This window comes from Aotus nancymaae, unplaced genomic scaffold (assembly GCF_030222135.1).
Source record: "Aotus nancymaae isolate 86718 unplaced genomic scaffold, 86718_ANA_hifiasm-v0.15.2.pri h1tg000102l, whole genome shotgun sequence".
Lineage (NCBI taxonomy): Eukaryota > Metazoa > Chordata > Mammalia > Primates > Aotidae > Aotus > Aotus nancymaae.
In genome coordinates, this window is record NW_026988517.1 from 2,474,194 (window position 1) to 2,489,932 (window position 15,739).

Genomic DNA, 15,739 nt, shown 5'->3' on the forward strand with positions numbered 1-15,739 from the left:
GATTACTATTATTTGTTACCATTTTATTGTTAATTTTTAAAGCCCTAGAGTTGGAAGTATCAATATATCTTTCAATATGCTTTACTGGAATTTATTAAATTTTCATGATGTCCTTTAGGAGGTTGAGGAAGTTATTTCTATTGCTAGATTTCTGGGAGATTTATCAGGAATGAGTGTCAGACTTTGTCAGATGTCCATTGAAATGATCATGATTTTGTCCTTTATTTTATTAATATGGTGTATTATACTGATTGATAATAGTTGTAAGATTGTCTAACACTCTTTTCTAATTTTTTTTAGTTGTTATTAGAGATGAGGCTTCCCTCTGTCATGAAGGTTGGGGTGGAATGTGACAGTCATAGCTCACTATAGCCTGAAACTCCTGGGCTCAAGTAATCCTGCCACCTCAGCCACCGAAGTAGCTGGGACTACAGGTGTGCACCACCATGCCAGGCTTGGCTAACAATTTTGTGTTTCTGAATCTACTTTGCTGGAGTTTTCAAAGATTTCTGTCTTTGTTCATGAGGGATAATGGTCTGCACATTTATTTTCTTGTGATACTTTGTCTGATTTGTTATCTGGATAATACTGGCCTCAAAAATGAATTCATATTTTCCTTCTTCCCTGTTTTGCAAGAGTTTGTGAAGGATTGGTTATTCATTAAGTGTTTAACAACTTTCACTAGTGAAGCTATCTGAGCCTGGGCTTTTCTCTGCATGAAGAGTTTTCATTTGCCTAATCTATTTACCTGTCATATGAGTGTGTATATATTCTATTTCTTCTTGAGTTTAATTTTACAATTTGTGTACAGAAGGAAATTTGTTTCTGATTTGCAGTATTTCATGCTTCTGGGTTTTCATGGCAGTTGAGATGTAAGAATAAAAATAATGTTGGGAGAAGAAAGCTGTGGACAATTCATGAATAAACCAACTTCTGTTGTAGGAAGGAGAAGGTTATTATTCTTGCTGCACTTATACTCAATAGTGTGAGACAAATGTAATGTTGTGTCTAAACAGAACTAAGAAAATGTGCCATTTGTCTTAATATTTAATCAAGATGGAAGTCTGAGCCTACCTCCTCTCTTTTATTATGATGTAGGCAGGACACCAACATAAATTTGAATAAGGAGAAACAAAATGTTAGCAAATGAAGAATGATATCAATGGGTTAAAATGTGATAAAACAGAGTGGTGAATATTTACATAGAATCCATGATGTGTTAGGTACTATTTCAAGCTATTTGCACATACAGTTTTAATACCAATGACATTAAAATATATAACACAAACATTCATATAAATAAAAATTACAGCATTGAAAATAATATTTGGTGACACTGAAATTGTCCTAGAAATACAATTTTATATAACACAAATAAATTATTAAATTTTAGAAAGTTTGATTACTAATCAGATAAACAAGTAATTAGCCTTATTAGGCAGTAAACAAGGCATACACATTATATTCAAATTCCAGAGACAAACATTTTAAACATTGAAGTTTAAGAACTAAAATGTATCACTGACTGCATGGAAGTAGATATTCAATAGGTAATATTTTCTAGGCACTGTGAAATTATATCAGAAGATGTGAATTAGAATATAACCCATAAATAATATCTAGCCACATACAAAGTAATTGAATATCAATTTAAATAACTATTAGATTAAGAAATCCATACTGAGCTAAATTTAAAGGGTCAGTGAGGACCTAAAGAGGAAGCATTGACACTGGGGCCCAAGGACCTGGGATTACAGAGCAGAGTCTACCAGTGCTAACTGACTGCTTCAGAGAAAACATCAATTCCATTCACATGCAGACACTATTCATGAAGAAAGGAATTAGAACTTCAGAAATGTGTTCAAAATATATTTATACTTTGACATATTAATGAAGCAATCACATTCTACACATAACTACTCCATATGGACTATTGGGGAGGGGGTGTTCCAAATAAAGAGACCACGGATTTCTTATGAGAACTCAGTGTCTGCTAGAAAATATCTAAGCAAAATATTTTACTTATGTAGACAGTGTGGATGCTTGTGGATCAAAAGTTTCAAGAATCCCTAAAATGTACAATGGAGCTGAGGAGAAAATATCAGAATTCCTTAGGACCAGAAATGAGGCAAGAAAAAATTCAGAGGAGTTGTAAATGTGAAAAGTCAATGGCTGGTAACACAGAAACATTGGCAATCTTGTGCCAGGCCAACTAGAATAAATACATAAACATACAGATCAAAAATATTTACAATATTAGATCTCCCTGATATGAGAACTAAATTGTAAAGATTGAAGCATACAAGAAAATAAGCTACCAGAATTTAAGCTACCAGAGTAAATTTGATTCCACATACATTTCTGACATTGAAACTGTCACAAATGTTTAAGTCAATACAGTGGGAAAATACGAAACCAAAATAATGTTGAAAGAGCAAAAAAAAAAAACCTTAAAGTTGAAGAGCATGTGTGAAAAGAGCCAACGATAAGTTGAATAGCTAAAAAATAAGGTATAGAATTTGAATATATGTCCTATGGTTTCACTATTAACTTTCTAAGAGTTGCTGAGAGGAATAGTGCACTGGGAGATGAAGCAGAACGAATCTACAGTGAAAAAGGTAAACTGACATAAAACATAAATACAGATATGTAAAGACTAGAATAGGAAGGAGGAGAACATATTCAATTACTTCACTGGAATATGTAAAAAGAATAAAACACAACAATCAACAACTAATAATTGTATAAAATAAAATTTAAAACCAGATATGAATCTTTTAATTCAGACATGCATAGTGTTCAAAACTAAATAAATATAAATATTGATGTGAAAATAAGAAACTACTACCGCATAGTAAAATATGGAAGGGAAAACTAGAGAAATATATATATCCAAAAAATAGACTTTACATCATAAATGTTATTTATTATATGCTCACAATTATCACAAATGACATCTTTTTTAACCCATTCAATGTTTTCTTGATTTTTTTACATTTTTTTATTTTTTAGTTTTCAAGAAGTTAAACATTCAACATGTTATCTTGATTAGTTGTGTCATAAAATTTTAAAAGGACAGTCACATTATTTTGTATACCAAATTATATATAGTGATACACACACACAATCACACACACACATGCACACAGAGAGAACACCAGCACATTCATAATCACCTGTATGTAATGCCCATTATCTATACTACTATAGTTCTGGGGCACACTATTTAGAAAACATTTTTTGTAATTCTAGTGTCTCTTGCCTAATATTCATCAACCAGATGAGTGATAGTCATATAAAAATACCTCATGAGTGTTTGTATATCTGAACTAAAGTAAAATAAATTTTATTTGAAAGAAGAGTCATTAAATGAAAAAAAAAAAATTAAAAACCGAACAGACTCCCTCACATCACAGCATTCACTGTTTCTCTTCTTAGTCTCTCTTTTACATTTAAGGAGCCTTGTAACACATTAGGCCAAACTTGTAATTCAAGTTAATATTCTTATTTTTAAGCCAGTTGATCATCCACTCTTATTTCACCCGCAGCCTTAATTCTGTGTTGTCACATACCCTGACACATCCCTAGGTCCTGGGGAGAGACACAGGCATGTTTAATGGCATTATTTCACTTACCACAGGGCTAATTAACTACATCTCTTTAAAATACTCCTGGCTCTGATCAAGTTTTCTTTCTATCCCAGAGAAAAATTTATTTTTTTTTTAATCTCAAGAGAAAATTGCTAAAATCCAGCTCTCAATGTTAGAGGACACAAACTACCTTTCTCTACTTTCTGACATCAATAAATTTGGATTAAAATAATTTCACGGTGGTTGTTTTCTTGAGACTTTGTACAGGAATACATTCTCATGCTTTGGAAAAATGCTAATTTCTCTAATAGTAAAGATAATTCTCCATATCTTAAACAAGATGTCTCTGTGTCAGAACCCTTTATAGATCTACAATTTCAATGAATAATATTGCTACTACTATCTCTTATTATTGTCCTGGATACATACATGTAAAGTGTACTATATTAGGAAAGTGATTTATATATACTGAAATTTATATGGATTCTTATTATATATATACTGCTTGTAAGTCATATTTCATAAATAAATAAAGAATTTATCTTCTTTATGCTGGCTATTAAAGAATTCAATTAAAAAAATAAAGAAATTAGATAAAATAACACAGGTAAGAATTCTAATGTTTTTTTTCTCCCTCCCTGTGGGGTAACCAGATCACACACTCTAATTCATGTCATACACTCTGGTGAAATATCAAATGTATTTTTAGTGAGGTTTTTGAGGGCATTTATGCTAAGTCTTGAGGAAAAGTGGTTTTTATGAACTATAATTGAAAAATAAAATATAAGGTAATTCACAGGATCCTGGAGGACGGGAGGCAGGAGATTTCAGTTCCACACAGAGCAACATGTGGAGGCTTTCACTGTGAATTTTAGCTCCAAGTTGATGGCAAGAACAAACCATCAATCCTGAGAGGACCCACAGACCCTCTGAAGGAAGTGGACCATCCCTGCAGGACCCGAGAAATGCCCCAAATACTGTGAGTGCCCCAACTGCATAAGTGGGAAAGGGAGACCCTCCTTCCCTGAACACATACCCACACTGGAGAAGCTGAAGGTCTGTTTGTGGGAGAAGTTTCCAACTTTACCTAGAGCCAAGTCAAATTAGAAAGCTGAGCAAAATATAGGGGTAGAGAAAGCCGCAGAAAGGCCCTGGGAGCTCGCTTGGTCCTCAAGCTGCCCATTCGTGCCTGGTACCACAGGGATCCATCGGAAATATATATATAGGTACTGGGTTCCTACTCTATGGTTGGGACCTATTCTGGTTGCTGATACAGTTAATAAAACAAAGATCTTTTCCCTTGTCTGGCTTATAGTCTAGTGGGAGAGGCATAAACAAGATAGATAAGTATAATACACATTATGCTATATGGTGGCAAATGCTAAAGAAAATAATCAAAATTCTCCATGTGTTATTAGTTCATAGCACAGGGTTTAAGACCTTGGGTCCAGGAGAAACACTTGGAGTTCAAATTCTAGTTCTGGAACTTTTTAGCCATGTGATTTTGAGCAGGCTATATTTCCTCTCCAAGCCTCAGTTTCGTTGTCTGTAAAACAAAAAAAACTTTGTCTGTGTGAAATGAGTTAATACAGTAAAGAACTAAGACTAGGCTGGCAGGGGTGTGAGAAGTCATGGACTTCAGGGTTCCTGAAGGTTACTGAGCTCTGAGACTAAGTTTACGCTGGTGGCCAGGGTGCCAGCTCCGGGGTTCATAGGGCTTGGAGGGAGAGAACCCCAGTTGAGATACACCACAGGGGCCTCAGGATGGCAGTGTGCAGCAGAGTCTCAGCACGCTTCAGGATTTCAGCCTAGGTCTAGCCTGCTTCAGAGCACAGGGGAGCTATCTCTGTTTCACCTTGAGGCAAGCACAAGGGAAGACCCTAGCTCTTGATTACACTGATAGATAAAACAGAGGAATTGAATTGCAAAATAGTTAATTCATTGTATTCTGGGAATAAACAAAGCCTCCGTATCAAATTCAGTGCTAATTTATTAAAGGGAAGCCAAGGCAGGGTGCAGTGTCTCATGCCTGTAATCTCAGCACTTTGGGAGGTCGAGGTGGGTGAATCACCTAAGGTCAGGAGTTCAAGACCAGCCTAGTCAACATGGTGAAACCCCTTCTCTGCTAAAAATACAAAAAATTAACTGGATGTGGTGGCAGACACCTGTAATCCCAGCTACTTGGGAGCCTGAGGCAGGAGAATCACTTGAACCCAGGAGGTGGAGGTTGCAGTCAGCCAAGATCATGCCATTGCACTCCAGCCTGGACAAGAGTAAAACTCCATCTCAAAAAAAATTAAAATAAATAAACAGAAGCCACACTGAGGGCTGGAGAGAGAATACTAGCATCAGACGGGCCTGGATGATCACTGAAGCTCTACCTTTTACAGTAATTGGGCAAGTTATTCAACCCTCTGAGATTTACTTTTCTATGTAAAGTAGCTGTTCCTGTGGATGCCTTAAGGGGAGTGGAAGCAAAGGCCATCAGAGTGGATATTTGACTCAACTCAGAGTTGAGGATGAAAAGTGGGGATAATAACACCTGCCTGTATCCTAGTACAGATCATTTGATGTTTATTTATTTATCTGTAGAGACAGGGTCTTGCTCTGTTGCCCAAGCTGTAGTGCATGGTCATTGCTCACTGCAGCTTCAAATTCCTGGGCTCAAGTGACCCTCTCCCTTCATCCTCCCAAGTAGCTGGGACCACAGGGACACACCATCACATCCAGCTAAATTTTTAAAAAGTTTTTTGTAGAGACAGGGTCTTGCTGTTTCCCAGGCTGGTCACAAACTCCTGGCCTCAAGCAATCCTCCTGCCTCAGCCTACAGGAATTTACAGGCATAAGTTACTGTGCCTGGCCAGATCTCATGAAGTTTAGAGATGACATAGCATCTAGCAGGTAGACTTGCTCACTGGAGGCCTCTTTTTTGCCTGGTGAGTCAGCAGGTTCTGTGTGTACAGGTGATGTTTACTGGTCCACCCCTCATCTAGGTTTTTTAAAATGAGCATTTTCTCTATTCTGACAATAATAAAATAACAGAATCCATTATCTTTTTTTTTTTTTTTTTTTTTTTTTTTGAGATGGAGTTTCACTCTTGTTACCCAGGCTGGAGTGCAATGGCGCAATCTTGGTTCACCGCAACCTCCACCTCCTGGGTTCAGGCAATTCTCCTGCCTCAGCCTCCTGAGTAGCTGGGATTACAGGCACGCGCCACCATGCCCAGCTAATTTTTTGTATTTTTAGTAGAGACGGGGTTTCACCATGTTGACCAGGATGGTCTTGATCTCTTGACCTTGTGATCCACCCACCTCAGCCTCCCAAAGTGCTGGGATTACAGGCATGAGCCACCGCGCCCGGCATCCATTATCTTTTTTAAAAAAGATAATTATATTCAAATTTCTTTATTTTTTATTTTGAGACAGGGTCTCACTCTGTCACCCAGGCTGGAGTGCAGTGGCATGATCATAGCTTACTTCAGCGTCTAACTCCTGGGCTTTAGCAATCCTCCTGCCTCAGTCCCCCAAGTAGGGGGAACTACAGGTGTGTATTTCCACACCTGGCTAATTTTTATTCTTGGAAGAGATGAGGTCTCTATGTTGCCCAGGCTTAACCTATTTTTCAAAGTGGGCAAAAGACTTCAATGGCACTTCACAAAATAGAACATCTAAGTGGTCAAAAAACGCATGAAAAAATGCTCAAATTTATTAGTCATTAGTCATTTAAAAACTACAAAGAGAAGCCAGGCATGGTGGCTTATGCCTGTAATTCCAGCACTTTGGGAGGCCAAGGTGGGAAGATTGCTTGAGCCCAGGAGTTTGAGACCAGCATGGGCAACAGAGACAGACTCCAACTCTACAAAAAAAAAAAAAAATTTGCTGGGTTTAGTGGTGCATGCCTATAGTCTCAGGAGCTACTTAGAAGGCTAAGTAAGGCAGGAAGATTGCTTGAGCCTGGGAGTTGGAGGCTGCAGCGAGCTATGATTGTGGTAATTTATACTTAACATAAAATCTACCATTCTGACCATTTTTAAGTACAGAGTTGGGTGATATTAAACATATTAAACATATTCATAATGTCACACAACCATCATCACCATCCGTCTCCATGGCTCTTTTCTTTTCCTTTTTTTGAGACAGAGTCTCCCTCTGTCACCCAGGCTGGAGTGCAGTGACAGGATCATGGCTCACTGCAACCTCCACCTCCTGAGTTCAAGCAATTCTCCTGCCTCAGCCTCCTATGTAGCTGGCATTACAGGCATCCGCAACCATGCCCGGTTAGTTTTTGTATTTTTAGTAGAGACGAGGTACCTCCATGTTGGCCAGGCTGGTCTCAAACTCCTGACCTCAGGGGATCTGCCAGCCTCAGCACTTCAAAGTGCTGGGATTACAGGTGTGAGCCACCATGCCCGGATGGCTCTTCTCTTGTAAGACTGAAACTCTCTACTAGTTAAACACAAACTCCCTGTTCCCTCCTCCTCCGGCCCCTGGCAACCACCATTCTACTTTGTCTTTACTATTTTGAGTGTTATTTTGTATTTGTTTTTGTTTTGAGATGACGTCTCATTCTGTCGCTCAGGCTGGAGTATAGTGGCTGGATCTCAGCTCACTGCAACCTCCACCTCCCGGGTTCAAGTGATTCTCATGCCACAGACTCCCAAGTAGCTGGGATTACAGGCATGTGCCATCATGCACAGCTAATTTTTATATTTTTAGTAGAGACATGGTTTCTGCATGTTGATCAGGCTGGTTTTGAACTGCTGACCCGGCCAGGCAAGGTGGTTCACACCTGTAATCTCAGCACTTTGGGAGGCCGAGACAGCAGATCACAAGGTCAGGAGTTTGAGACCAGCCTGGGCAACATGGTGAAACCCTGTCTTTACTAAAAATACAAACATTAGCCGCTCATGGTGGCGGGTGCCTGTAATCCCAGCTACTTGGGAAGCTGAGGCAGGAGAATTGCTTGAGCCTGGGAGGCGGAGACTGCAGTGAACCGAATCTGCAACCTCCTCCTCGGGTTCAAGCAGTTCTCCTGCCTCAGCCCCTCCAGTAGCTGGAATTACAGGCGGGCGTCAACACGCCCGGTTAATTTTTGTGTTTGTAGTAGAGACGAGGCTTCAGCATGATGGCCAGGTGGCTGGGATTGCCCCGCCTCGCCCCAGATCCCCGGGAGAGGCCAGCACGGCCCTCCCGTGGGTGTCACAGAGACAGATGTGATGTGGGTCCCCTGGGAAGGGGCGGGCTGGGTCCAGTCCGCAGGGCCCCTCCGGGGCTGACCTAGGATGGAGTTGAGGAGCGGCAGCACTGGACCCCAGGGCCCCTGCCTGCCTTCTGGTGAGCCGGTGACCCAGGCAGCCCCGGTGAGGCCACGATGTCTGGGCCCTAGCGAGGCCCCGGGCTCCCACAGGACGGATGCGGACAGGGAGACCGGGGAGGCCCTGCTGCCCTCGAGACTGTCCCTCCAGCCCCCAGCTTTCCGTGGTTCTAAGGGCCCCCTCTGCAGGGGAACCAGGGAGCCCATCCTGCATCCTGAGGCGCCGCGCTTGAGGGACCCCAGAGCTCTAGCCAGGCTGCTTCCTTTCCGGATCGTGAAACTGAGGTCCAGAGGAGGGCAGGGGCAGATCCTGGAAACTCCCGAGGCAAAGGGAGCAGATCTCGGGGCTGGGATCACAGGGCTCCACTCCTGCCACCTCTAGGGCCCTAGAGCCGGAAGGAGAGACTGGGGCCTTTCGTCCACCGCTGGGGCTGGGCAGAGGCTCAGCCTGCGCAGCAATGTGAAGCTGCTTCTGTGCAGTCCAAGCCGCGGCCCCTTTAAGAGGGGGTGGTGCTTCAGCCTGTTGCTAGGGACGCTGCCAGTGTGTGCGCCTCTATGGAAGCCAAGACAGCGCTTCCGGTGGGGGTCCGGCAGAAGCCGCGGCGTCGTTGAAGCAAGCAGAGGTGGCGGCGATGTGGTCCGAGGGAGCGAAAGCGGCGGCCAGAGGCGGCGGCGCGGTCCCAGCCAGCAGAAGCGGCGGCCAGAGGCGGTGGCGTAGTCCTAGTGAGCAGAAGAGGAGTCGGCGTCCCAGCGAGAAGAAGCGGCGAGTCCGGAAGCGGCGGCGCGGTCCCAGCGAGCTTCGGAGAAGCCGTGGTGGCTTCCATGTGATGGGGGAGCAGGAGGCAGGTCTCCGCGGTAAGTGGCAGGGCATGGACCCCACCAGGAACCTTCCGAGCCTCCCTGCTCCTTCCCCGCCGCTCGGTTTTGGGCCCTGACTCCTTGTGGGCGTCTGGGCCCCAGTAGTCGGCGTGGCGGCGGTTGTGGGGTCTTGGCCGCCCCAGCGTCCACACCCTGGCCGGGAACGGTGTGTGACCCGTGTCCAGCGTATAGGAGCGCCTGGCCCAGAGGCTGTGGTGAAGCGCAGGACCTGGGACCCTCCGAGCCCCACGGGCTTCTGAGCTGAGGTTCAGAGTTATTTTGATGTCTCAGAAACTTTAGAAAGACCTCCGTAGAGCACCATAGAGCAGGGGACATCTGTAGTGTCAATTCTCTGAGGAGTCTCCAGGTATTTAGCTGTTTTCTGTGGTGTGTATTCTGATTTTCATTTTCATCTACAGTGTATGAATTCTCTTTTCTCCAAAATCATACCCGTGTTTCTTTTCTTTCTTTTTTTTTTTCTTTTTTCTTTGGAGACAATCTCGCTTTGCCCAGGCTGGAGTGCAGTGGTGCCATCTGGCCCAACTGCAACCTGCGCTCTCGGTTTCAAGCAAGTTTCCTGTCTCAGCCTCCTGAGTAGCTGGGACTACTCAGGAGGGGCTCGCCACCACGCCAGGCTAATTTTTGTATCAGTAGTAAAGACGGGGTTTCTCCATATTGATCAGGCTGGTCTCAAACTCTTGACCTCAGGTGATCTGCTGCCTCGGACTCCCAAAGTTCTGGGATTACTGGTGTGAGCCACTGAGCCTGGCCTCTCGTATTTTTAAGAAACATTCTAGGAATATTCAATAAGTGTGAGATTATCTGTGTGTGGTTTTCAATTAAACCACATGCAGTTAGTTAACTGTTGGATCGTTAATTTTGAGGACCTTTTGTCTGTTGTTCGATTTTATGTCACAGAATTGTCTGTTGAGGTCCTTTGCGAAATATTAGATTCTTTTGCTACTTTGTAGTGTTTTTTGGGTACACCTTAGATGACAACTCATGAATTACATGATTACCTGAAATTTTTGCCTAATCTATAGGATGCTTTTTTTGTTTGGAAAGTAGTTTCTTTGCTGTGCAGAAAGTTTTCAGGTTGATGTAGTCCATGTTTACTTTTGCGTTTTATGCATGTAATTTTGGTCACCCGTATAAGAAAATACATATCAATGACAAAGCATTGAATTGTCAATGAGGTTTTTCTTCCAGGGTGTTTGTTTCTTTTTCTCTTTGCCAAGGTGAGCAGAGATTCAAGTGACCCAGAATATACGCTCAACCTGTGTTTTAGTTAAAAACATTTTGTGGTTTATGGTCTTTTGCTCTGGTCTTCAGGGTTTTGTTTGTTTGTTTTTTGCGGGGGGTGTGGGGGTTGATTTTCATATATTATGTAAAATCAGGGTCCTGTTTCTCTCTTCTGCATCCAGATATCATTTTTCTCAAAGGTATTCATTGAGCAACTCTGCCTTCCACACTGTGGTGGTCTTTATCAAAGTGAGTTGACTGTGTCCATATTTGTGTTGATCTTGTTTTGTCCTCCCTGTTTTTGTCCACAGTTCTAGGTATTGTTTTTATGCAAGTACCATATATCTGCTGCATAAGTGCAGCTTGGCAGTGAGATTTAATATCAAGGATTGTGGGTCCTCACTTTGACTGCATTTCTCAGGATTCCTTTAGATATGAATTGCTTTTATGGTTCCCTGTGATTTTTAGCAATATGTATTTATTTCTTTTAATTTTTTATCACAACATAAAGGTGCAAAATTAGGGGTACATTTTCACACATACAGATTGGGTAATGATCAAATCAAGGTACTTAGGATCTCTATTCCCTCATAAGGTATTATTTTTGTGTGGAGAGAACACTCAAAATTCTCCTTTCTTGTTCTTTTGAAAAATATAATATTGTTAACTCCAGTCACCAGGCTGAGGAGGAGAACACTCAGATTTATTCCTTTAAGGTTAAGAAGAGAACTTTGCTTCCATAACCAATCCCTACTCCCCCTCTATCTCCCGGACCCTGGTAACCAATATTGTGCTTTCTACCTCTTTAAGATAGACATCTTAAGATTTAGTGTTTGTCTTTCTTGGCCCAGCTCATTATATTTAACATAATGTTTTCCAGGTTCATTTTGGTGGCCAAAGAATATTCCCTAGTGTATGTATATGAGAGTTTCTTGATCCCTTCATCTGTGGATGGACAGGTAGGTTGAATGTATACCCAGTAGTGGGAATGGTAGGTGGTATGGTATTTTTCTTTTCTATTCTTTGCAGGACCCCCAACTGTTTTTTATAGCATTAATACTAATTTACGTTTCCACAAACAGTTCCCCTTTGTGGAAATTCATACTAGAAGTTGTCTTTTTAGATATTTTAATCTGTTTGTAATGTGCATTCTAGTTGGAGTGAGATAAGATCTGAGTGTGGCTTTGATCTTCATTTTTCTCATGCGTAGTAATAGTAACCACATTTTTGCAAATGTTGCATCAGTTTCTTGTCTGCACAAATATCTCTTCGGGTTATTTGGTTTGGTTATTTTTCTGCCTTTTTTTTTTTTTTTTTTTTTTTTGGCCAGCTTGTAGTGTTACTGGCTTGTATCTTTTCAAAAATAACCCCTTATCCAACTGAATGTTTGCCCAAACTTTTCTTATAATTTTTAGTATGCTTTTTCATTTTGTTCATTGTTTCCTTTGTTGGGCACAAACTCTTCAGGCCCCACATGTGTATAATTTCTTGGTTAGCTGTGCTGTTGGTTACTAATCAAGAAAAAACAAAATCACTACCAAAGCAGTCCATTGTCCATAATTTTCTTTTCCTTGTATTTTTGTTTTTTGCAAATCGTGAGCATACATCCAAGTTGCCATAAATGTACACACACTCAAGGTTGTCTTTATAGGAGCTTTATGGTTGCAAGTTTTGTGTATAATCTTTAATACTTTTCAGTTGATTATTGTGTATTTCATACCATAAGAGCCCTGAATTATCCTTTTGCATATGGATACCTAGTTTTGAAAACCTTTCCCATTGTGTCAGTTTGGTAGTGTTTTGAAAAATGTGTTCACTCTATAGAAATTTGTGTTTATTATTGAACGCTCTCATTTTGCTCACTGGTCTGTGTTTCTCTGTGTTTATCAGTAACATATGGGTTGGTTAATTAGGGATTTTAATTTAATTAGAACTCAGGGAATGTGATACCTGCCACATGGTTTGTGTTTCTCAGGATAACTTTGGAAATTCAGGGTGTTTCACATTTCCATGAGAGTTTTGGCATTGTTTTCTTTATATATCTTAAAACACCATTTGCCATATGTCAATGTATATAATGAGAGGGTTCAGGGAAGATTTTGATACATGTGTATGTTGAGTAATGATCAAATTGGGTTATTTAGCATCTCTTTACCTCATATAGTTATGATTTTTTTGTGTGGTAACAACATTCAGAATATTTTCTTCTAGCTGCTTTGAAACATATAATATGTTTGTGTTAAGGCCAGTCACCCTGCTGTGGAATAGAGTACCAGAATTGATTGCTGTCATCTGAGGGTAACTTTTTACCCATTACTGATTCCTTCTCAGGCCCTCTCCATCTTCCCAGTGACCTCTAGTAACCCCTATTGAACTTTCTGCTTCTAGGAGATGAAGATGTTTTCAGTCTGCATGCTTGAGATCGTGTGAAATGGGACTTTGTCTACCAGGCTCATTTGTTGGACCTGATGTTCTCCAGGTTTCTTCATGTGGCTGCAGATGGCAGGATTTCCCGAAGCTTTATGGCTGGAACATACTCCGTGGTGTATGTGTACGGCAGTTTCTTCATCCCTGCAGCTGTGTGTGGACAGGTAGGTGGGTTCTGTACCTTGGCCACAGTTACGAGGGCTTCAGTACCCTTGGAAGGCAGATAGCTCTCTTCAGCCCAGAGAGTTCAATTGCTGTAAATGTGGAACCAGTGGTGGGGCTGCCAGCTGACATGGTAGTTGTACTGTGAAGCTTTTCAGGAACCTCTTGCTGTTTCTCATAGTGTGTGTACTAGTTTACACCTCCACCAATAGTGTTGAAGAGGTTACCTTTCTGTAAGTCTACACTGGCTGGCGTCTTCAAAAATTTGTGTTTGTTTTTGGTAGTATTCATAATGAGTGGAAGGAGATGGAATGTTAGCATGGTTTTCATGGACATTTTTGTGAGTATTAGTGATGTGGAGAAAGTCATTTGAGAAATCCCCACATTGCTTTCCATGGTGTCTGAACTGGTTTGCATTTCCACCAGCAGCAGAGCAGCATCCCTCTTCTCTGCCTCGCCTGCATTCGTTCTTGTGGACTGTGTCCTAATCGTCATTCTGGCCAGTGTGAAATACTATCTCGTGGGCCTTTTGCTTTGCCTTTTTATCATGATGACCGAGGTAGAGAAATGTTGTCATGTCTGTTGGTTGCTGAAAGCTTTCTTTTGAGCTGCATGTTTTCATACCACTTGCCCTTTCTTCATTGAGTTTTTGTTTTCCTGATTTATTTGCTTAATATCTTTAAGGTAGATTCTGGATATTAGCCTTCATCAGATGCATATGTGGGAACATTTTCTCTCATTGTGCAGGCTGTTTGTTCACTCTGTTGGTCATTTCTTCTGTGCAGCAGCTCTTTTGTGTATTAGGTGCCACTGAGCAATAATTGTTTTAGTTGCACTTGCTTTTGGAGACTGAGACACACCCATGCTGTGCCAGATCCTCTGTCAGGAAGGGTGCTTCTAGGTTCTCTTGCAGGCTTTTCATAGTTTGAGGTCTTGCATTTACATCTTTCATTCATCTTGAGTTTATGTCTGTACACCGTGAGACACGGGGCCCACTGTTTTTCTTCTGCAGCTGGCTAGTCATTTATGCCAGCGTCATCTATTGAAAGGAGAGAGTCCTTTCTCCAAAGCTTATTTTCGTGGATTTTGTTGAAGATCAGATGGTGTTAGGGGTGAGAGTTTACGTCTGGGTCCTCTAATCTGTTCCACTGCTCTGTGTGGAATGGGGTTCCTAGCTTTTCAATGAAATTTAACGTCAGGAAGTGTGACACAACTGAGGTAGTTTGGATTTCTCACGATTGCTTTGGAAATTCAGTGTGTTTTGTGGTCCACATGAATTTTAACATTGCATATTTACATAGTTTTTAAAAGGTTGGTCATATACAATGGCGGGAGTTAGAGTGGGGCATTTTGATTAATGCAGACACAGAGGGATGATAAAATCAGGATATTTAGAGCCTCTATTATCAGAAATAGTTGTTAATTTCTTTGTAGTGAAAACATTTGGAATCTCCCAGATTTTGTGAAAAGGGTGTGATGTTGTGTTAACCTCTGGTCACTTGGCTGTGGAACAGCGAGGAACAATTCATTTCTCTCATCTAAGTGTAACTTTGTGCCTGCCTATTTCTGATCTCTGCCCGTGCTCCTTCTTCCCTCCAACCTTTAGTAACTACTATTGTGCTTTCTAGACCTATGCAATAAAGCCGTTTATTTTGGATTCTACATTAGTTTTTCTTTTTCTTCCTGTCTTAGGTCATATACTATGATGTCCTCCAGGTTCAACAGTGTGGCTCCAAATGATGAAATTTCATTCTGGCTTTCTGGCTGAAGATGATTCTATTTGTGTACATCCACCAGGTATCCCTTCATCTGTGGATGGGCAGGTAAGTCTATTCTTTGTCTTGGCAATTGTGAATAGTGCTGCAGCCCACATAGGATGGCAGATGCCTCTTGCATGGACTGATTTCTTTTGCCTGAAAGTATACTTAGTAGTAGACTTGTTAGATGAAGTGGTAGTTATAGGTTAAACTTTTGGGGAAACCTCCCATTGGTTTCTGTAGTATGTATACTGATTAACATTCTTACCAAATGAGTTCCTCTGCGGAAATTTATACCAGCATTTGTGTCTCTTTTAATGTATTTTATTGCTTTGATAACATTCATATGAATTATAGTGAGATGATGTGTGTTGCTTTGATTTACATCTT

At 41.2% G+C, this 15,739-nt stretch overlaps 1 long non-coding RNA gene across 1 annotated transcript; it reads left to right on the top strand.

The window, feature by feature from the left end:
• The first annotated feature begins 9,675 nt into the window (after positions 1-9,675).
• On the top strand, positions 9,676-15,411 carry LOC135272044 (uncharacterized). The gene is made up of 4 exons (XR_010340151.1): positions 9,676-9,758; positions 11,884-11,962; positions 13,392-13,594; positions 15,285-15,411. It is a non-coding gene; the product is annotated as an uncharacterized LOC135272044 (long non-coding RNA).
• Positions 15,412-15,739: the final 328 nt, after the last annotated feature.